The sequence below is a fragment of the Hyla sarda genome, unplaced genomic scaffold (assembly GCF_029499605.1).
Source record: "Hyla sarda isolate aHylSar1 unplaced genomic scaffold, aHylSar1.hap1 scaffold_658, whole genome shotgun sequence".
NCBI classification, from domain to species: domain Eukaryota; kingdom Metazoa; phylum Chordata; class Amphibia; order Anura; family Hylidae; genus Hyla; species Hyla sarda.
Window position 1 is genome coordinate 1 of NW_026610673.1, and position 22055 is coordinate 22055.

At 43.4% G+C, this 22055-nt stretch overlaps 13 pseudogenes; all 13 read right to left on the reverse strand.

Annotated features, from left to right (window-relative positions):
* Positions 1–177: 177 nt before the first annotated feature.
* On the reverse strand, positions 178–441 carry LOC130342769 (U2 spliceosomal RNA; annotated as a pseudogene).
* Positions 442–1913: 1472 nt separating this feature from the next.
* Positions 1914–2177, reverse strand: LOC130342662 (U2 spliceosomal RNA; annotated as a pseudogene).
* Positions 2178–3652: 1475 nt separating this feature from the next.
* On the reverse strand, positions 3653–3916 carry LOC130342674 (U2 spliceosomal RNA; annotated as a pseudogene).
* A 1480-nt stretch (positions 3917–5396) lies between these two features.
* Positions 5397–5660, reverse strand: LOC130342687 (U2 spliceosomal RNA; annotated as a pseudogene).
* Positions 5661–7129: 1469 nt separating this feature from the next.
* On the reverse strand, positions 7130–7393 carry LOC130342725 (U2 spliceosomal RNA; annotated as a pseudogene).
* Positions 7394–8869: 1476 nt separating this feature from the next.
* LOC130342699 (U2 spliceosomal RNA) lies at positions 8870–9133 on the reverse strand (annotated as a pseudogene).
* Positions 9134–10600: 1467 nt separating this feature from the next.
* On the reverse strand, positions 10601–10864 carry LOC130342711 (U2 spliceosomal RNA; annotated as a pseudogene).
* A 1476-nt stretch (positions 10865–12340) lies between these two features.
* LOC130342727 (U2 spliceosomal RNA) lies at positions 12341–12604 on the reverse strand (annotated as a pseudogene).
* Positions 12605–14084: 1480 nt separating this feature from the next.
* Positions 14085–14348, reverse strand: LOC130342723 (U2 spliceosomal RNA; annotated as a pseudogene).
* Positions 14349–15819: 1471 nt separating this feature from the next.
* Positions 15820–16083, reverse strand: LOC130342729 (U2 spliceosomal RNA; annotated as a pseudogene).
* A 1479-nt stretch (positions 16084–17562) lies between these two features.
* LOC130342655 (U2 spliceosomal RNA) lies at positions 17563–17826 on the reverse strand (annotated as a pseudogene).
* Positions 17827–19306: 1480 nt separating this feature from the next.
* Positions 19307–19571, reverse strand: LOC130342707 (U2 spliceosomal RNA; annotated as a pseudogene).
* Positions 19572–21040: 1469 nt separating this feature from the next.
* On the reverse strand, positions 21041–21304 carry LOC130342730 (U2 spliceosomal RNA; annotated as a pseudogene).
* Positions 21305–22055: the final 751 nt, after the last annotated feature.

Below are 22055 nucleotides of genomic sequence, written 5' to 3' on the forward strand. Positions count from 1 at the left end.
TAGTTTTATTTTATTTTTTTACACCAATCAGTGTGCAAACATGGTCATTAAAACGCTAAATGAATAGACGTTCATAAACCAGTCAGTGCAACTCATCATTTTGGTCTCCAATTCTCAAACTCAAATTCTCACCCACGGAGGATTAAATGAGAATCTTTCTTGTTTAACACTGGAATGGGGTGGTGCACTGTTCACTACCCGAAGATACTGCCACATCGGGTCAATGCATAGGGCGACAGAAGCAAGCTTCCAAATCAGCTCCCTTTCTCAAAAATCCATTTAATTTATGGTCCCCAGATAGGGAACGTATGTATCAGTATGTGCTCACAAGTCACCCAAGTGCAAGTATTCACACAAAAAAAAACGTGCCTCAGGATGCGATCTGTCGCAAGATCCTTTCTTTTTTTACACTTGATCTAAGCCAAAAGGCCTAGAGGGGATAACCGGGAAAGGGGTGGACCCAACCATGTCCCCTTCATGAGCACTCACATTACTCATAGGAATGGAAGGAAGGCTGGCAGCCAACCAGCCTCCCATACACTTTCTGGGTGGGTGGCAGTCAGCCACCCATACATACATACAGCACAGGCTAAACCCACATCATCACTTAAAAAAAGGACAGGCGACCATTGCACTCTGATGGAGCATTTAGCAATGCAATCCATAGCCTGGCTTTTGCCTGAACCCCCATCACTCCTCCTCTTGCATATAAGACAATATTTCAGATCTGCATATGAAAACAACACGCCTACCTTTGTTGCACATAGCTGCCTGCCTGTCTCTAGTTACCCCACTGGCTGTAGCTGCGTCCCTTCCGACATGGAATAACACCAACTGTAACGATAAACTGAAAATTAACAGTATAAACCTGCATCATTTTGGACTCTGGTATTTGCTGAATCCGGGTGACCTGACAATCGATGGTGGTGCCGCTGGTGATTCTGGCCTTCTTGGAATCTGTTGGGCCTATGTGTTAGCTCACACATCACTTGGGTATCCATGGTAACTACCACAACATGGTCATCTGCAGTTTACATCTAGCCCGTGGCATTGAATGGCATTTTAAAAGTGCTAAGGGTCCTGGTGCAATAATCCTCCCATGAGGATCAGCCTCAACGGCTTTGTAGATTGCACTCATGTCAGCAACTCCATATACATTTTTTTTTCTTCATGCTTCTTTCTTCATCCTTTTTTCTTTCTGTCATTCAGACTTTCATTCATTCGATCTCTCTCACTCACTTGCTTTAACTCATTTGTTCTCACTCACTCACTCACTCAATCACTCACTCACTCATTCACTCTCACTCACTCTCTTACTCACTCGCTCACTAAGTCAGTCTCTCTCTCTCTCTCTCTTTTTCTTTTTATATATATTTTTTTCCGTCTTCTTCTTCTTCTTCTTCTTCTTCTTCTTCTTCTTCAGACCCTGTCATAGCACTAATGCCTTTCCAATACCACCAGCAGATGGAGACACTCCATTGCAACATTGGTTGTGAGCAGCAGTTTCTAAAAACAAATGCCTCATGGCGGATTTCCCATCCATCAATGGATGGTAAATTTAGTTTTTATCATTCACTGACCACAGAAACCAATGCATGGTCAAGCAACAGCAATGACACACCCTTGTGTATAGGCATGAGACCCTCATGTCATTTAACAGGATTCAGCACCACCCACAAGACAGCTACCTGTCATGTCATGTCAAACCTGCACAGGTGTGCTAGATTATTATTATTTAGTTTTATTTTATTTTTTTACACCAATCAGTGTGCAAACATGGTCATTAAAACGCTAAATGAATAGACGTTCATAAACCAGTCAGTGCAACTCATCATTTTGGTCTCCAATTCTCAAACTCAAATTCTCACCCACGGAGGATTAAATGAGAATCTTTCTTGTTTAACACTGGAATGGGGTGGTGCACTGTTCACTACCCGAAGATACTGCCACATCGGGTCAATGCATAGGGCGACAGAAGCAAGCTTCCAAATCAGCTCCCTTTCTCAAAAATCCATTTAATTTATGGTCCCCAGATAGGGAACGTATGTATCAGTATGTGCTCACAAGTCACCCAAGTGCAAGTATTCACACAAAAAAAAACGTGCCTCAGGATGCGATCTGTCGCAAGATCCTTTCTTTTTTTACACTTGATCTAAGCCAAAAGGCCTAGAGGGGATAACCGGGAAAGGGGTGGACCCAACCATGTCCCCTTCATGAGCACTCACATTACTCATAGGAATGGAAGGAAGGCTGGCAGCCAACCAGCCTCCCATACACTTTCTGGGTGGGTGGCAGTCAGCCACCCATACATACATACAGCACAGGCTAAACCCACATCATCACTTAAAAAAAGGACAGGCGACCATTGCACTCTGATGGAGCATTTAGCAATGCAATCCATAGCCTGGCTTTTGCCTGAACCCCCATCACTCCTCCTCTTGCATATAAGACAATATTTCAGATCTGCATATGAAAACAACACGCCTACCTTTGTTGCACATAGCTGCCTGCCTGTCTCTAGTTACCCCACTGGCTGTAGCTGCGTCCCTTCCGACATGGAATAACACCAACTGTAACGATAAACTGAAAATTAACAGTATAAACCTGCATCATTTTGGACTCTGGTATTTGCTGAATCCGGGTGACCTGACAATCGATGGTGGTGCCGCTGGTGATTCTGGCCTTCTTGGAATCTGTTGGGCCTATGTGTTAGCTCACACATCACTTGGGTATCCATGGTAACTACCACAACATGGTCATCTGCAGTTTACATCTAGCCCGTGGCATTGAATGGCATTTTAAAAGTGCTAAGGGTCCTGGTGCAATAATCCTCCCATGAGGATCAGCCTCAACGGCTTTGTAGATTGCACTCATGTCAGCAACTCCATATACATTTTTTTTTCTTCATGCTTCTTTCTTCATCCTTTTTTCTTTCTGTCATTCAGACTTTCATTCATTCGATCTCTCTCACTCACTTGCTTTAACTCATTTGTTCTCACTCACTCACTCACTCAATCACTCACTCACTCATTCACTCTCACTCACTCTCACTCTCTCACTCACTCGCTCACTAAGTCAGTCTCTCTCTCTCTCTCTCTTTTTCTTTTTATATATATTTTTTTCCGTCTTCTTCTTCTTCTTCTTCTTCTTCTTCTTCTTCAGACCCTGTCATAGCACTAATGCCTTTCCAATACCACCAGCAGATGGAGACACTCCATTGCAACATTGGTTGTGAGCAGCAGTTTCTAAAAACAAATGCCTCATGGCGGATTTCCCATCCATCAATGGATGGTAAATTTTGTTTTTATCATTCACTGACCACAGAAACCAATGCATGGTCAAGCAACAGCAATGACACACCCTTGTGTATAGGCATGAGACCCTCATGTCATTTAACAGGATTCAGCACCACCCACAAGACAGCTACCTGTCATGTCATGTCAAACCTGCACAGGTGTGCTAGATTATTATTATTTAGTTTTATTTTATTTTTTTACACCAATCAGTGTGCAAACATGGTCATTAAAACGCTAAATGAATAGACGTTCATAAACCAGTCAGTGCAACTCATCATTTTGGTCTCCAATTCTCAAACTCAAATTCTCACCCACGGAGGATTAAATGAGAATCTTTCTTGTTTAACACTGGAATGGGGTGGTGCACTGTTCACTACCCGAAGATACTGCCACATCGGGTCAATGCATAGGGCGACAGAAGCAAGCTTCCAAATCAGCTCCCTTTCTCAAAAATCCATTTAATTTATGGTCCCCAGATAGGGAACGTATGTATCAGTATGTGCTCACAAGTCACCCAAGTGCAAGTATTCACACAAAAAAAAACGTGCCTCAGGATGCGATCTGTCGCAAGATCCTTTCTTTTTTTACACTTGATCTAAGCCAAAAGGCCTAGAGGGGATAACCGGGAAAGGGGTGGACCCAACCATGTCCCCTTCATGAGCACTCACATTACTCATAGGAATGGAAGGAAGGCTGGCAGCCAACCAGCCTCCCATACACTTTCTGGGTGGGTGGCAGTCAGCCACCCATACATACATACAGCACAGGCTAAACCCACATCATCACTTAAAAAAAGGACAGGCGACCATTGCACTCTGATGGAGCATTTAGCAATGCAATCCATAGCCTGGCTTTTGCCTGAACCCCCATCACTCCTCCTCTTGCATATAAGACAATATTTCAGATCTGCATATGAAAACAACACGCCTACCTTTGTTGCACATAGCTGCCTGCCTGTCTCTAGTTACCCCACTGGCTGTAGCTGCGTCCCTTCCGACATGGAATAACACCAACTGTAACGATAAACTGAAAATTAACAGTATAAACCTGCATCATTTTGGACTCTGGTATTTGCTGAATCCGGGTGACCTGACAATCGATGGTGGTGCCGCTGGTGATTCTGGCCTTCTTGGAATCTGTTGGGCCTATGTGTTAGCTCACACATCACTTGGGTATCCATGGTAACTACCACAACATGGTCATCTGCAGTTTACATCTAGCCCGTGGCATTGAATGGCATTTTAAAAGTGCTAAGGGTCCTGGTGCAATAATCCTCCCATGAGGATCAGCCTCAACGGCTTTGTAGATTGCACTCATGTCAGCAACTCCATATACATTTTTTTTTCTTCATGCTTCTTTCTTCATCCTTTTTTCTTTCTGTCATTCAGACTTTCATTCATTCGATCTCTCTCACTCACTTGCTTTAACTCATTTGTTCTCACTCACTCACTCACTCACTCACTCAATCACTCACTCACTCATTCACTCTCACTCACTCTCACTCTCTCACTCACTCGCTCACTAAGTCAGTCTCTCTCTCTCTCTCTCTTTTTCTTTTTATATATATTTTTTTCCGTCTTCTTCTTCTTCTTCTTCTTCTTCTTCTTCAGACCCTGTCATAGCACTAATGCCTTTCCAATACCACCAGCAGATGGAGACACTCCATTGCAACATTGGTTGTGAGCAGCAGTTTCTAAAAACAAATGCCTCATGGCGGATTTCCCATCCATCAATGGATGGTAAATTTTGTTTTTATCATTCACTGACCACAGAAACCAATGCATGGTCAAGCAACAGCAATGACACACCCTTGTGTATAGGCATGAGACCCTCATGTCATTTAACAGGATTCAGCACCACCCACAAGACAGCTACCTGTCATGTCATGTCAAACCTGCACAGGTGTGCTAGATTATTATTATTTAGTTTTATTTTATTTTTTTACACCAATCAGTGTGCAAACATGGTCATTAAAACGCTAAATGAATAGACGTTCATAAACCAGTCAGTGCAACTCATCATTTTGGTCTCCAATTCTCAAACTCAAATTCTCACCCACGGAGGATTAAATGAGAATCTTTCTTGTTTAACACTGGAATGGGGTGGTGCACTGTTCACTACCCGAAGATACTGCCACATCGGGTCAATGCATAGGGCGACAGAAGCAAGCTTCCAAATCAGCTCCCTTTCTCAAAAATCCATTTAATTTATGGTCCCCAGATAGGGAACGTATGTATCAGTATGTGCTCACAAGTCACCCAAGTGCAAGTATTCACACAAAAAAAAACGTGCCTCAGGATGCGATCTGTCGCAAGATCCTTTCTTTTTTTACACTTGATCTAAGCCAAAAGGCCTAGAGGGGATAACCGGGAAAGGGGTGGACCCAACCATGTCCCCTTCATGAGCACTCACATTACTCATAGGAATGGAAGGAAGGCTGGCAGCCAACCAGCCTCCCATACACTTTCTGGGTGGGTGGCAGTCAGCCACCCATACATACATACAGCACAGGCTAAACCCACATCATCACTTAAAAAAAGGACAGGCGACCATTGCACTCTGATGGAGCATTTAGCAATGCAATCCATAGCCTGGCTTTTGCCTGAACCCCCATCACTCCTCCTCTTGCATATAAGACAATATTTCAGATCTGCATATGAAAACAACACGCCTACCTTTGTTGCACATAGCTGCCTGCCTGTCTCTAGTTACCCCACTGGCTGTAGCTGCGTCCCTTCCGACATGGAATAACACCAACTGTAACGATAAACTGAAAATTAACAGTATAAACCTGCATCATTTTGGACTCTGGTATTTGCTGAATCCGGGTGACCTGACAATCGATGGTGGTGCCGCTGGTGATTCTGGCCTTCTTGGAATCTGTTGGGCCTATGTGTTAGCTCACACATCACTTGGGTATCCATGGTAACTACCACAACATGGTCATCTGCAGTTTACATCTAGCCCGTGGCATTGAATGGCATTTTAAAAGTGCTAAGGGTCCTGGTGCAATAATCCTCCCATGAGGATCAGCCTCAACGGCTTTGTAGATTGCACTCATGTCAGCAACTCCATATACATTTTTTTTCTTCATGCTTCTTTCTTCATCCTTTTTTCTTTCTGTCATTCAGACTTTCATTCATTCGATCTCTCTCACTCACTTGCTTTAACTCATTTGTTCTCACTCACTCACTCACTCACTCAATCACTCACTCACTCATTCACTCTCACTCACTCTCACTCTCTCACTCACTCGCTCACTAAGTCAGTCTCTCTCTCTCTCTCTCTTTTTCTTTTTATATATATTTTTTTCCGTCTTCTTCTTCTTCTTCTTCTTCTTCAGACCCTGTCATAGCACTAATGCCTTTCCAATACCACCAGCAGATGGAGACACTCCATTGCAACATTGGTTGTGAGCAGCAGTTTCTAAAAACAAATGCCTCATGGCGGATTTCCCATCCATCAATGGATGGTAAATTTTGTTTTTATCATTCACTGACCACAGAAACCAATGCATGGTCAAGCAACAGCAATGACACACCCTTGTGTATAGGCATGAGACCCTCATGTCATTTAACAGGATTCAGCACCACCCACAAGACAGCTACCTGTCATGTCATGTCAAACCTGCACAGGTGTGCTAGATTATTATTATTTAGTTTTATTTTATTTTTTTACACCAATCAGTGTGCAAACATGGTCATTAAAACGCTAAATGAATAGACGTTCATAAACCAGTCAGTGCAACTCATCATTTTGGTCTCCAATTCTCAAACTCAAATTCTCACCCACGGAGGATTAAATGAGAATCTTTCTTGTTTAACACTGGAATGGGGTGGTGCACTGTTCACTACCCGAAGATACTGCCACATCGGGTCAATGCATAGGGCGACAGAAGCAAGCTTCCAAATCAGCTCCCTTTCTCAAAAATCCATTTAATTTATGGTCCCAAGATAGGGAACGTATGTATCAGTATGTGCTCACAAGTCACCCAAGTGCAAGTATTCACACAAAAAAAAACGTGCCTCAGGATGCGATCTGTCGCAAGATCCTTTCTTTTTTTACACTTGATCTAAGCCAAAAGGCCTAGAGGGGATAACCGGGAAAGGGGTGGACCCAACCATGTCCCCTTCATGAGCACTCACATTACTCATAGGAATGGAAGGAAGGCTGGCAGCCAACCAGCCTCCCATACACTTTCTGGGTGGGTGGCAGTCAGCCACCCATACATACATACAGCACAGGCTAAACCCACATCATCACTTAAAAAAAGGACAGGCGACCATTGCACTCTGATGGAGCATTTAGCAATGCAATCCATAGCCTGGCTTTTGCCTGAACCCCCATCACTCCTCCTCTTGCATATAAGACAATATTTCAGATCTGCATATGAAAACAACACGCCTACCTTTGTTGCACATAGCTGCCTGCCTGTCTCTAGTTACCCCACTGGCTGTAGCTGCGTCCCTTCCGACATGGAATAACACCAACTGTAACGATAAACTGAAAATTAACAGTATAAACCTGCATCATTTTGGACTCTGGTATTTGCTGAATCCGGGTGACCTGACAATCGATGGTGGTGCCGCTGGTGATTCTGGCCTTCTTGGAATCTGTTGGGCCTATGTGTTAGCTCACACATCACTTGGGTATCCATGGTAACTACCACAACATGGTCATCTGCAGTTTACATCTAGCCCGTGGCATTGAATGGCATTTTAAAAGTGCTAAGGGTCCTGGTGCAATAATCCTCCCATGAGGATCAGCCTCAACGGCTTTGTAGATTGCACTCATGTCAGCAACTCCATATACATTTTTTTTTCTTCATGCTTCTTTCTTCATCCTTTTTTCTTTCTGTCATTCAGACTTTCATTCATTCGATCTCTCTCACTCACTTGCTTTAACTCATTTGTTCTCACTCACTCACTCACTCACTCAATCACTCACTCACTCATTCACTCTCACTCACTCTCACTCTCTCACTCACTCGCTCACTAAGTCAGTCTCTCTCTCTCTCTCTCTTTTTCTTTTTATATATATTTTTTTCCGTCTTCTTCTTCTTCTTCTTCTTCTTCTTCTTCAGACCCTGTCATAGCACTAATGCCTTTCCAATACCACCAGCAGATGGAGACACTCCATTGCAACATTGGTTGTGAGCAGCAGTTTCTAAAAACAAATGCCTCATGGCGGATTTCCCATCCATCAATGGATGGTAAATTTTGTTTTTATCATTCACTGACCACAGAAACCAATGCATGGTCAAGCAACAGCAATGACACACCCTTGTGTATAGGCATGAGACCCTCATGTCATTTAACAGGATTCAGCACCACCCACAAGACAGCTACCTGTCATGTCATGTCAAACCTGCACAGGTGTGCTAGATTATTATTATTTAGTTTTATTTTATTTTTTTACACCAATCAGTGTGCAAACATGGTCATTAAAACGCTAAATGAATAGACGTTCATAAACCAGTCAGTGCAACTCATCATTTTGGTCTCCAATTCTCAAACTCAAATTCTCACCCACGGAGGATTAAATGAGAATCTTTCTTGTTTAACACTGGAATGGGGTGGTGCACTGTTCACTACCCGAAGATACTGCCACATCGGGTCAATGCATAGGGCGACAGAAGCAAGCTTCCAAATCAGCTCCCTTTCTCAAAAATCCATTTAATTTATGGTCCCCAGATAGGGAACGTATGTATCAGTATGTGCTCACAAGTCACCCAAGTGCAAGTATTCACACAAAAAAAAACGTGCCTCAGGATGCGATCTGTCGCAAGATCCTTTCTTTTTTTACACTTGATCTAAGCCAAAAGGCCTAGAGGGGATAACCGGGAAAGGGGTGGACCCAACCATGTCCCCTTCATGAGCACTCACATTACTCATAGGAATGGAAGGAAGGCTGGCAGCCAACCAGCCTCCCATACACTTTCTGGGTGGGTGGCAGTCAGCCACCCATACATACATACAGCACAGGCTAAACCCACATCATCACTTAAAAAAAGGACAGGCGACCATTGCACTCTGATGGAGCATTTAGCAATGCAATCCATAGCCTGGCTTTTGCCTGAACCCCCATCACTCCTCCTCTTGCATATAAGACAATATTTCAGATCTGCATATGAAAACAACACGCCTACCTTTGTTGCACATAGCTGCCTGCCTGTCTCTAGTTACCCCACTGGCTGTAGCTGCGTCCCTTCCGACATGGAATAACACCAACTGTAACGATAAACTGAAAATTAACAGTATAAACCTGCATCATTTTGGACTCTGGTATTTGCTGAATCCGGGTGACCTGACAATCGATGGTGGTGCCGCTGGTGATTCTGGCCTTCTTGGAATCTGTTGGGCCTATGTGTTAGCTCACACATCACTTGGGTATCCATGGTAACTACCACAACATGGTCATCTGCAGTTTACACCTAGCCCGTGGCATTGAATGGCATTTTAAAAGTGCTAAGGGTCCTGGTGCAATAATCCTCCCATGAGGATCAGCCTCAACAGCTTTGTAGATTGCACTCATGTCAGCAACTCCATATACATTTTTTTTTCTTCATGCTTCTTTCTTCATCCTTTTTTCTTTCTGTCATTCAGACTTTCATTCATTCGATCTCTCTCACTCACTTGCTTTAACTCATTTGTTCTCACTCACTCACTCACTCACTCAATCACTCACTCACTCATTCACTCTCACTCACTCTCACTCTCTCACTCACTCGCTCACTAAGTCAGTCTCTCTCTCTCTCTCTCTTTTTCTTTTTATATATATTTTTTTCCGTCTTCTTCTTCTTCTTCTTCTTCAGACCCTGTCATAGCACTAATGCCTTTCCAATACCACCAGCAGATGGAGACACTCCATTGCAACATTGGTTGTGAGCAGCAGTTTCTAAAAACAAATGCCTCATGGCGGATTTCCCATCCATCAATGGATGGTAAATTTTGTTTTTATCATTCACTGACCACAGAAACCAATGCATGGTCAAGCAACAGCAATGACACACCCTTGTGTATAGGCATGAGACCCTCATGTCATTTAACAGGATTCAGCACCACCCACAAGACAGCTACCTGTCATGTCATGTCAAACCTGCACAGGTGTGCTAGATTATTATTATTTAGTTTTATTTTATTTTTTTACACCAATCAGTGTGCAAACATGGTCATTAAAACGCTAAATGAATAGACGTTCATAAACCAGTCAGTGCAACTCATCATTTTGGTCTCCAATTCTCAAACTCAAATTCTCACCCACGGAGGATTAAATGAGAATCTTTCTTGTTTAACACTGGAATGGGGTGGTGCACTGTTCACTACCCGAAGATACTGCCACATCGGGTCAATGCATAGGGCGACAGAAGCAAGCTTCCAAATCAGCTCCCTTTCTCAAAAATCCATTTAATTTATGGTCCCCAGATAGGGAACGTATGTATCAGTATGTGCTCACAAGTCACCCAAGTGCAAGTATTCACACAAAAAAAAACGTGCCTCAGGATGCGATCTGTCGCAAGATCCTTTCTTTTTTTACACTTGATCTAAGCCAAAAGGCCTAGAGGGGATAACCGGGAAAGGGGTGGACCCAACCATGTCCCCTTCATGAGCACTCACATTACTCATAGGAATGGAAGGAAGGCTGGCAGCCAACCAGCCTCCCATACACTTTCTGGGTGGGTGGCAGTCAGCCACCCATACATACATACAGCACAGGCTAAACCCACATCATCACTTAAAAAAAGGACAGGCGACCATTGCACTCTGATGGAGCATTTAGCAATGCAATCCATAGCCTGGCTTTTGCCTGAACCCCCATCACTCCTCCTCTTGCATATAAGACAATATTTCAGATCTGCATATGAAAACAACACGCCTACCTTTGTTGCACATAGCTGCCTGCCTGTCTCTAGTTACCCCACTGGCTGTAGCTGCGTCCCTTCCGACATGGAATAACACCAACTGTAACGATAAACTGAAAATTAACAGTATAAACCTGCATCATTTTGGACTCTGGTATTTGCTGAATCCGGGTGACCTGACAATCGATGGTGGTGCCGCTGGTGATTCTGGCCTTCTTGGAATCTGTTGGGCCTATGTGTTAGCTCACACATCACTTGGGTATCCATGGTAACTACCACAACATGGTCATCTGCAGTTTACATCTAGCCCGTGGCATTGAATGGCATTTTAAAAGTGCTAAGGGTCCTGGTGCAATAATCCTCCCATGAGGATCAGCCTCAACGGCTTTGTAGATTGCACTCATGTCAGCAACTCCATATACATTTTTTTTTCTTCATGCTTCTTTCTTCATCCTTTTTTCTTTCTGTCATTCAGACTTTCATTCATTCGATCTCTCTCACTCACTTGCTTTAACTCATTTGTTCTCACTCACTCACTCACTCACTCACTCAATCACTCACTCACTCATTCACTCTCACTCACTCTCACTCTCTCACTCACTCGCTCACTAAGTCAGTCTCTCTCTCTCTCTTTTTCTTTTTATATATATTTTTTTCCGTCTTCTTCTTCTTCTTCTTCTTCTTCTTCTTCAGACCCTGTCATAGCACTAATGCCTTTCCAATACCACCAGCAGATGGAGACACTCCATTGCAACATTGGTTGTGAGCAGCAGTTTCTAAAAACAAATGCCTCATGGCGGATTTCCCATCCATCAATGGATGGTAAATTTTGTTTTTATCATTCACTGACCACAGAAACCAATGCATGGTCAAGCAACAGCAATGACACACCCTTGTGTATAGGCATGAGACCCTCATGTCATTTAACAGGATTCAGCACCACCCACAAGACAGCTACCTGTCATGTCATGTCAAACCTGCACAGGTGTGCTAGATTATTATTATTTAGTTTTATTTTATTTTTTTACACCAATCAGTGTGCAAACATGGTCATTAAAACGCTAAATGAATAGACGTTCATAAACCAGTCAGTGCAACTCATCATTTTGGTCTCCAATTCTCAAACTCAAATTCTCACCCACGGAGGATTAAATGAGAATCTTTCTTGTTTAACACTGGAATGGGGTGGTGCACTGTTCACTACCCGAAGATACTGCCACATCGGGTCAATGCATAGGGCGACAGAAGCAAGCTTCCAAATCAGCTCCCTTTCTCAAAAATCCATTTAATTTATGGTCCCAAGATAGGGAACGTATGTATCAGTATGTGCTCACAAGTCACCCAAGTGCAAGTATTCACACAAAAAAAAACGTGCCTCAGGATGCGATCTGTCGCAAGATCCTTTCTTTTTTTACACTTGATCTAAGCCAAAAGGCCTAGAGGGGATAACCGGGAAAGGGGTGGACCCAACCATGTCCCCTTCATGAGCACTCACATTACTCATAGGAATGGAAGGAAGGCTGGCAGCCAACCAGCCTCCCATACACTTTCTGGGTGGGTGGCAGTCAGCCACCCATACATACATACAGCACAGGCTAAACCCACATCATCACTTAAAAAAAGGACAGGCGACCATTGCACTCTGATGGAGCATTTAGCAATGCAATCCATAGCCTGGCTTTTGCCTGAACCCCCATCACTCCTCCTCTTGCATATAAGACAATATTTCAGATCTGCATATGAAAACAACACGCCTACCTTTGTTGCACATAGCTGCCTGCCTGTCTCTAGTTACCCCACTGGCTGTAGCTGCGTCCCTTCCGACATGGAATAACACCAACTGTAACGATAAACTGAAAATTAACAGTATAAACCTGCATCATTTTGGACTCTGGTATTTGCTGAATCCGGGTGACCTGACAATCGATGGTGGTGCCGCTGGTGATTCTGGCCTTCTTGGAATCTGTTGGGCCTATGTGTTAGCTCACACATCACTTGGGTATCCATGGTAACTACCACAACATGGTCATCTGCAGTTTACATCTAGCCCGTGGCATTGAATGGCATTTTAAAAGTGCTAAGGGTCCTGGTGCAATAATCCTCCCATGAGGATCAGCCTCAACGGCTTTGTAGATTGCACTCATGTCAGCAACTCCATATACATTTTTTTTTCTTCATGCTTCTTTCTTCATCCTTTTTTCTTTCTGTCATTCAGACTTTCATTCATTCGATCTCTCTCACTCACTTGCTTTAACTCATTTGTTCTCACTCACTCACTCACTCACTCACTCAATCACTCACTCACTCATTCACTCTCACTCACTCTCACTCTCTCACTCACTCGCTCACTAAGTCAGTCTCTCTCTCTCTCTCTCTTTTTCTTTTTATATATATTTTTTTCCGTCTTCTTCTTCTTCTTCTTCTTCTTCTTCTTCAGACCCTGTCATAGCACTAATGCCTTTCCAATACCACCAGCAGATGGAGACACTCCATTGCAACATTGGTTGTGAGCAGCAGTTTCTAAAAACAAATGCCTCATGGCGGATTTCCCATCCATCAATGGATGGTAAATTTTGTTTTTATCATTCACTGACCACAGAAACCAATGCATGGTCAAGCAACAGCAATGACACACCCTTGTGTATAGGCATGAGACCCTCATGTCATTTAACAGGATTCAGCACCACCCACAAGACAGCTACCTGTCATGTCATGTCAAACCTGCACAGGTGTGCTAGATTATTATTATTTAGTTTTATTTTATTTTTTTACACCAATCAGTGTGCAAACATGGTCATTAAAACGCTAAATGAATAGACGTTCATAAACCAGTCAGTGCAACTCATCATTTTGGTCTCCAATTCTCAAACTCAAATTCTCACCCACGGAGGATTAAATGAGAATCTTTCTTGTTTAACACTGGAATGGGGTGGTGCACTGTTCACTACCCGAAGATACTGCCACATCGGGTCAATGCATAGGGCGACAGAAGCAAGCTTCCAAATCAGCTCCCTTTCTCAAAAATCCATTTAATTTATGGTCCCCAGATAGGGAACGTATGTATCAGTATGTGCTCACAAGTCACCCAAGTGCAAGTATTCACACAAAAAAAAACGTGCCTCAGGATGCGATCTGTCGCAAGATCCTTTCTTTTTTTACACTTGATCTAAGCCAAAAGGCCTAGAGGGGATAACCGGGAAAGGGGTGGACCCAACCATGTCCCCTTCATGAGCACTCACATTACTCATAGGAATGGAAGGAAGGCTGGCAGCCAACCAGCCTCCCATACACTTTCTGGGTGGGTGGCAGTCAGCCACCCATACATACATACAGCACAGGCTAAACCCACATCATCACTTAAAAAAAGGACAGGCGACCATTGCACTCTGATGGAGCATTTAGCAATGCAATCCATAGCCTGGCTTTTGCCTGAACCCCCATCACTCCTCCTCTTGCATATAAGACAATATTTCAGATCTGCATATGAAAACAACACGCCTACCTTTGTTGCACATAGCTGCCTGCCTGTCTCTAGTTACCCCACTGGCTGTAGCTGCGTCCCTTCCGACATGGAATAACACCAACTGTAACGATAAACTGAAAATTAACAGTATAAACCTGCATCATTTTGGACTCTGGTATTTGCTGAATCCGGGTGACCTGACAATCGATGGTGGTGCCGCTGGTGATTCTGGCCTTCTTGGAATCTGTTGGGCCTATGTGTTAGCTCACACATCACTTGGGTATCCATGGTAACTACCACAACATGGTCATCTGCAGTTTACACCTAGCCCGTGGCATTGAATGGCATTTTAAAAGTGCTAAGGGTCCTGGTGCAATAATCCTCCCATGAGGATCAGCCTCAACGGCTTTGTAGATTGCACTCATGTCAGCAACTCCATATACATTTTTTTTTCTTCATGCTTCTTTCTTCATCCTTTTTTCTTTCTGTCATTCAGACTTTCATTCATTCGATCTCTCTCACTCACTTGCTTTAACTCATTTGTTCTCACTCACTCACTCACTCACTCACTCAATCACTCACTCACTCATTCACTCTCACTCACTCTCACTCTCTCACTCACTCGCTCACTAAGTCAGTCTCTCTCTCTCTCTCTCTTTTTCTTTTTATATATATTTTTTTCCGTCTTCTTCTTCTTCTTCTTCTTCAGACCCTGTCATAGCACTAATGCCTTTCCAATACCACCAGCAGATGGAGACACTCCATTGCAACATTGGTTGTGAGCAGCAGTTTCTAAAAACAAATGCCTCATGGCGGATTTCCCATCCATCAATGGATGGTAAATTTTGTTTTTATCATTCACTGACCACAGAAACCAATGCATGGTCAAGCAACAGCAATGACACACCCTTGTGTATAGGCATGAGACCCTCATGTCATTTAACAGGATTCAGCACCACCCACAAGACAGCTACCTGTCATGTCATGTCAAACCTGCACAGGTGTGCTAGATTATTATTATTTAGTTTTATTTTATTTTTTTACACCAATCAGTGTGCAAACATGGTCATTAAAACGCTAAATGAATAGACGTTCATAAACCAGTCAGTGCAACTCATCATTTTGGTCTCCAATTCTCAAACTCAAATTCTCACCCACGGAGGATTAAATGAGAATCTTTCTTGTTTAACACTGGAATGGGGTGGTGCACTGTTCACTACCCGAAGATACTGCCACATCGGGTCAATGCATAGGGCGACAGAAGCAAGCTTCCAAATCAGCTCCCTTTCTCAAAAATCCATTTAATTTATGGTCCCCAGATAGGGAACGTATGTATCAGTATGTGCTCACAAGTCACCCAAGTGCAAGTATTCACACAAAAAAAAACGTGCCTCAGGATGCGATCTGTCGCAAGATCCTTTCTTTTTTTACACTTGATCTAAGCCAAAAGGCCTAGAGGGGATAACCGGGAAAGGGGTGGACCCAACCATGTCCCCTTCATGAGCACTCACATTACTCATAGGAATGGAAGGAAGGCTGGCAGCCAACCAGCCTCCCATACACTTTCTGGGTGGGTGGCAGTCAGCCACCCATACATACATACAGCACAGGCTAAACCCACATCATCACTTAAAAAAAGGACAGGCGACCATTGCACTCTGATGGAGCATTTAGCAATGCAATCCATAGCCTGGCTTTTGCCTGAACCCCCATCACTCCTCCTCTTGCATATAAGACAATATTTCAGATCTGCATATGAAAACAACACGCCTACCTTTGTTGCACATAGCTGCCTGCCTGTCTCTAGTTACCCCACTGGCTGTAGCTGCGTCCCTTCCGACATGGAATAACACCAACTGTAACGATAAACTGAAAATTAACAGTATAAACCTGCATCATTTTGGACTCTGGTATTTGCTGAATCCGGGTGACCTGACAATCGATGGTGGTGCCGCTGGTGATTCTGGCCTTCTTGGAATCTGTTGGGCCTATGTGTTAGCTCACACATCACTTGGGTATCCATGGTAACTACCACAACATGGTCATCTGCAGTTTACATCTAGCCCGTGGCATTGAATGGCATTTTAAAAGTGCTAAGGGTCCTGGTGCAATAATCCTCCCATGAGGATCAGCCTCAACGGCTTTGTAGATTGCACTCATGTCAGCAACTCCATATACATTTTTTTTTCTTCATGCTTCTTTCTTCATCCTTTTTTCTTTCTGTCATTCAGACTTTCATTCATTCGATCTCTCTCACTCACTTGCTTTAACTCATTTGTTCTCACTCACTCACTCACTCACTCAATCACTCACTCACTCATTCACTCTCACTCACTCTCACTCTCTCACTCACTCGCTCACTAAGTCAGTCTCTCTCTCTCTCTCTCTTTTTCTTTTTATATATATTTTTTTCCGTCTTCTTCTTCTTCTTCTTCTTCTTCTTCTTCTTCAGACCCTGTCATAGCACTAATGCCTTTCCAATACCACCAGCAGATGGAGACACTCCATTGCAACATTGGTTGTGAGCAGCAGTTTCTAAAAACAAATGCCTCATGGCGGATTTCCCATCCATCAATGGATGGTAAATTTTGTTTTTATCATTCACTGACCACAGAAACCAATGCATGGTCAAGCAACAGCAATGACACACCCTTGTGTATAGGCATGAGACCCTCATGTCATTTAACAGGATTCAGCACCACCCACAAGACAGCTACCTGTCATGTCATGTCAAACCTGCACAGGTGTGCTAGATTATTATTATTTAGTTTTATTTTATTTTTTTACACCAATCAGTGTGCAAACATGGTCATTAAAACGCTAAATGAATAGACGTTCATAAACCAGTCAGTGCAACTCATCATTTTGGTCTCCAATTCTCAAACTCAAATTCTCACCCACGGAGGATTAAATGAGAATCTTTCTTGTTTAACACTGGAATGGGGTGGTGCACTGTTCACTACCCGAAGATACTGCCACATCGGGTCAATGCATAGGGCGACAGAAGCAAGCTTCCAAATCAGCTCCCTTTCTCAAAAATCCATTTAATTTATGGTCCCCAGATAGGGAACGTATGTATCAGTATGTGCTCACAAGTCACCCAAGTGCAAGTATTCACACAAAAAAAAACGTGCCTCAGGATGCGATCTGTCACAAGATCCTTTCTTTTTTTACACTTGATCTAAGCCAAAAGGCCTAGAGGGGATAACCGGGAAAGGGGTGGACCCAACCATGTCCCCTTCATGAGCACTCACATTACTCATAGGAATGGAAGGAAGGCTGGCAGCCAACCAGCCTCCCATACACTTTCTGGGTGGGTGGCAGTCAGCCACCCATACATACATACAGCACAGGCTAAACCCACATCATCACTTAAAAAAAGGACAGGCGACCATTGCACTCTGATGGAGCATTTAGCAATGCAATCCATAGCCTGGCTTTTGCCTGAACCCCCATCACTCCTCCTCTTGCATATAAGACAATATTTCAGATCTGCATATGAAAACAACACGCCTACCTTTGTTGCACATAGCTGCCTGCCTGTCTCTAGTTACCCCACTGGCTGTAGCTGCGTCCCTTCCGACATGGAATAACACCAACTGTAACGATAAACTGAAAATTAACAGTATAAACCTGCATCATTTTGGACTCTGGTATTTGCTGAATCCGGGTGACCTGACAATCGATGGTGGTGCCGCTGGTGATTCTGGCCTTCTTGGAATCTGTTGGGCCTATGTGTTAGCTCACACATCACTTGGGTATCCATGGTAACTACCACAACATGGTCATCTGCAGTTTACATCTAGCCCGTGGCATTGAATGGCATTTTAAAAGTGCTAAGGGTCCTGGTGCAATAATCCTCCCATGAGGATCAGCCTCAACGGCTTTGTAGATTGCACTCATGTCAGCAACTCCATATACATTTTTTTTTCTTCATGCTTCTTTCTTCATCCTTTTTTCTTTCTGTCATTCAGACTTTCATTCATTCGATCTCTCTCACTCACTTGCTTTAACTCATTTGTTCTCACTCACTCACTCACTCACTCACTCAATCACTCACTCACTCATTCACTCTCACTCACTCTCACTCTCTCACTCACTCGCTCACTAAGTCAGTCTCTCTCTCTCTCTCTCTTTTTCTTTTTATATATATTTTTTTCCGTCTTCTTCTTCTTCTTCTTCTTCTTCTTCTTCAGACCCTGTCATAGCACTAATGCCTTTCCAATACCACCAGCAGATGGAGACACTCCATTGCAACATTGGTTGTGAGCAGCAGTTTCTAAAAACAAATGCCTCATGGCGGATTTCCCATCCATCAATGGATGGTAAATTTTGTTTTTATCATTCACTGACCACAGAAACCAATGCATGGTCAAGCAACAGCAATGACACACCCTTGTGTATAGGCATGAGACCCTCATGTCATTTAACAGGATTCAGCACCACCCACAAGACAGCTACCTGTCATGTCATGTCAAACCTGCACAGGTGTGCTAGATTATTATTATTTAGTTTTATTTTATTTTTTTACACCAATCAGTGTGCAAACATGGTCATTAAAACGCTAAATGAATAGACGTTCATAAACCAGTCAGTGCAACTCATCATTTTGGTCTCCAATTCTCAAACTCAAATTCTCACCCACGGAGGATTAAATGAGAATCTTTCTTGTTTAACACTGGAATGGGGTGGTGCACTGTTCACTACCCGAAGATACTGCCACATCGGGTCAATGCATAGGGCGACAGAAGCAAGCTTCCAAATCAGCTCCCTTTCTCAAAAATCCATTTAATTTATGGTCCCCAGATAGGGAACGTATGTATCAGTATGTGCTCACAAGTCACCCAAGTGCAAGTATTCACACAAAAAAAAAACGTGCCTCAGGATGCGATCTGTCGCAAGATCCTTTCTTTTTTTACACTTGATCTAAGCCAAAAGGCCTAGAGGGGATAACCGGGAAAGGGGTGGACCCAACCATGTCCCCTTCATGAGCACTCACATTACTCATAGGAATGGAAGGAAGGCTGGCAGCCAACCAGCCTCCCATACACTTTCTGGGTGGGTGGCAGTCAGCCACCCATACATACATACAGCACAGGCTAAACCCACATCATCACTTAAAAAAAGGACAGGCGACCATTGCACTCTGATGGAGCATTTAGCAATGCAATCCATAGCCTGGCTTTTGCCTGAACCCCCATCACTCCTCCTCTTGCATATAAGACAATATTTCAGATCTGCATATGAAAACAACACGCCTACCTTTGTTGCACATAGCTGCCTGCCTGTCTCTAGTTACCCCACTGGCTGTAGCTGCGTCCCTTCCGACATGGAATAACACCAACTGTAACGATAAACTGAAAATTAACAGTATAAACCTGCATCATTTTGGACTCTGGTATTTGCTGAATCCGGGTGACCTGACAATCGATGGTGGTGCCGCTGGTGATTCTGGCCTTCTTGGAATCTGTTGGGCCTATGTGTTAGCTCACACATCACTTGGGTATCCATGGTAACTACCACAACATGGTCATCTGCAGTTTACATCTAGCCCGTGGCATTGAATGGCATTTTAAAAGTGCTAAGGGTCCTGGTGCAATAATCCTCCCATGAGGATCAGCCTCAACGGCTTTGTAGATTGCACTCATGTCAGCAACTCCATATACATTTTTTTTTCTTCATGCTTCTTTCTTCATCCTTTTTTCTTTCTGTCATTCAGACTTTCATTCATTCGATCTCTCTCACTCACTTGCTTTAACTCATTTGTTCTCACTCACTCACTCACTCAATCACTCACTCACTCATTCACTCTCACTCACTCTCACTCTCTCACTCACTCGCTCACTAAGTCAGTCTCTCTCTCTCTCTCTCTTTTTCTTTTTATATATATTTTTTTCCGTCTTCTTCTTCTTCTTCTTCTTCTTCTTCAGACCCTGTCATAGCACTAATGCCTTTCCAATACCACCAGCAGATGGAGACACTCCATTGCAACATTGGTTGTGAGCAGCAGTTTCTAAAAACAAATGCCTCATGGCGGATTTCCCATCCATCAATGGATGGTAAATTTTGTTTTTATCATTCACTGACCACAGAAACCAATGCATGGTCAAGCAACAGCAATGACACACCCTTGTGTATAGGCATGAGACCCTCATGTCATTTAACAGGATTCAGCACCACCCACAAGACAGCTACCTGTCATGTCATGTCAAACCTGCACAGGTGTGCTAGATTATTATTATTTAGTTTTATTTTATTTTTTTACACCAATCAGTGTGCAAACATGGTCATTAAAACGCTAAATGAATAGACGTTCATAAACCAGTCAGTGCAACTCATCATTTTGGTCTCCAATTCTCAAACTCAAATTCTCACCCACGGAGGATTAAATGAGAATCTTTCTTGTTTAACACTGGAATGGGGTGGTGCACTGTTCACTACCCGAAGATACTGCCACATCGGGTCAATGCATAGGGCGACAGAAGCAAGCTTCCAAATCAGCTCCCTTTCTCAAAAATCCATTTAATTTATGGTCCCCAGATAGGGAACGTATGTATCAGTATGTGCTCACAAGTCACCCAAGTGCAAGTATTCACACAAAAAAAAACGTGCCTCAGGATGCGATCTGTCGCAAGATCCTTTCTTTTTTTACACTTGATCTAAGCCAAAAGGCCTAGAGGGGATAACCGGGAAAGGGGTGGACCCAACCATGTCCCCTTCATGAGCACTCACATTACTCATAGGAATGGAAGGAAGGCTGGCAGCCAACCAGCCTCCCATACACTTTCTGGGTGGGTGGCAGTCAGCCACCCATACATACATACAGCACAGGCTAAACCCACATCATCACTTAAAAAAAGGACAGGCGACCATTGCACTCTGATGGAGCATTTAGCAATGCAATCCATAGCCTGGCTTTTGCCTGAACCCCCATCACTCCTCCTCTTGCATATAAGACAATATTTCAGATCTGCATATGAAAACAACACGCCTACCTTTGTTGCACATAGCTGCCTGCCTGTCTCTAGTTACCCCACTGGCTGTAGCTGCGTCCCTTCCGACATGGAATAACACCAACTGTAACGATAAACTGAAAATTAACAGTATAAACCTGCATCATTTTGGACTCTGGTATTTGATGAATCCGGGTGACCTGACAATCGATGGTGGTGCCGCTGGTGATTCTGGCCTTCTTGGAATCTGTTGGGCCTATGTGTTAGCTCACACATCACTTGGGTATCCATGGTAACTACCACAACATGGTCATCTGCAGTTTACATCTAGCCCGTGGCATTGAATGGCATTTTAAAAGTGCTAAGGGTCCTGGTGCAATAATCCTCCCATGAGGATCAGCCTCAATGGCTTTGTAGATTGCACTCATGTCAGCAACTCCATATACATTTTTTTTTCTTCATGCTTCTTTCTTCATCCTTCT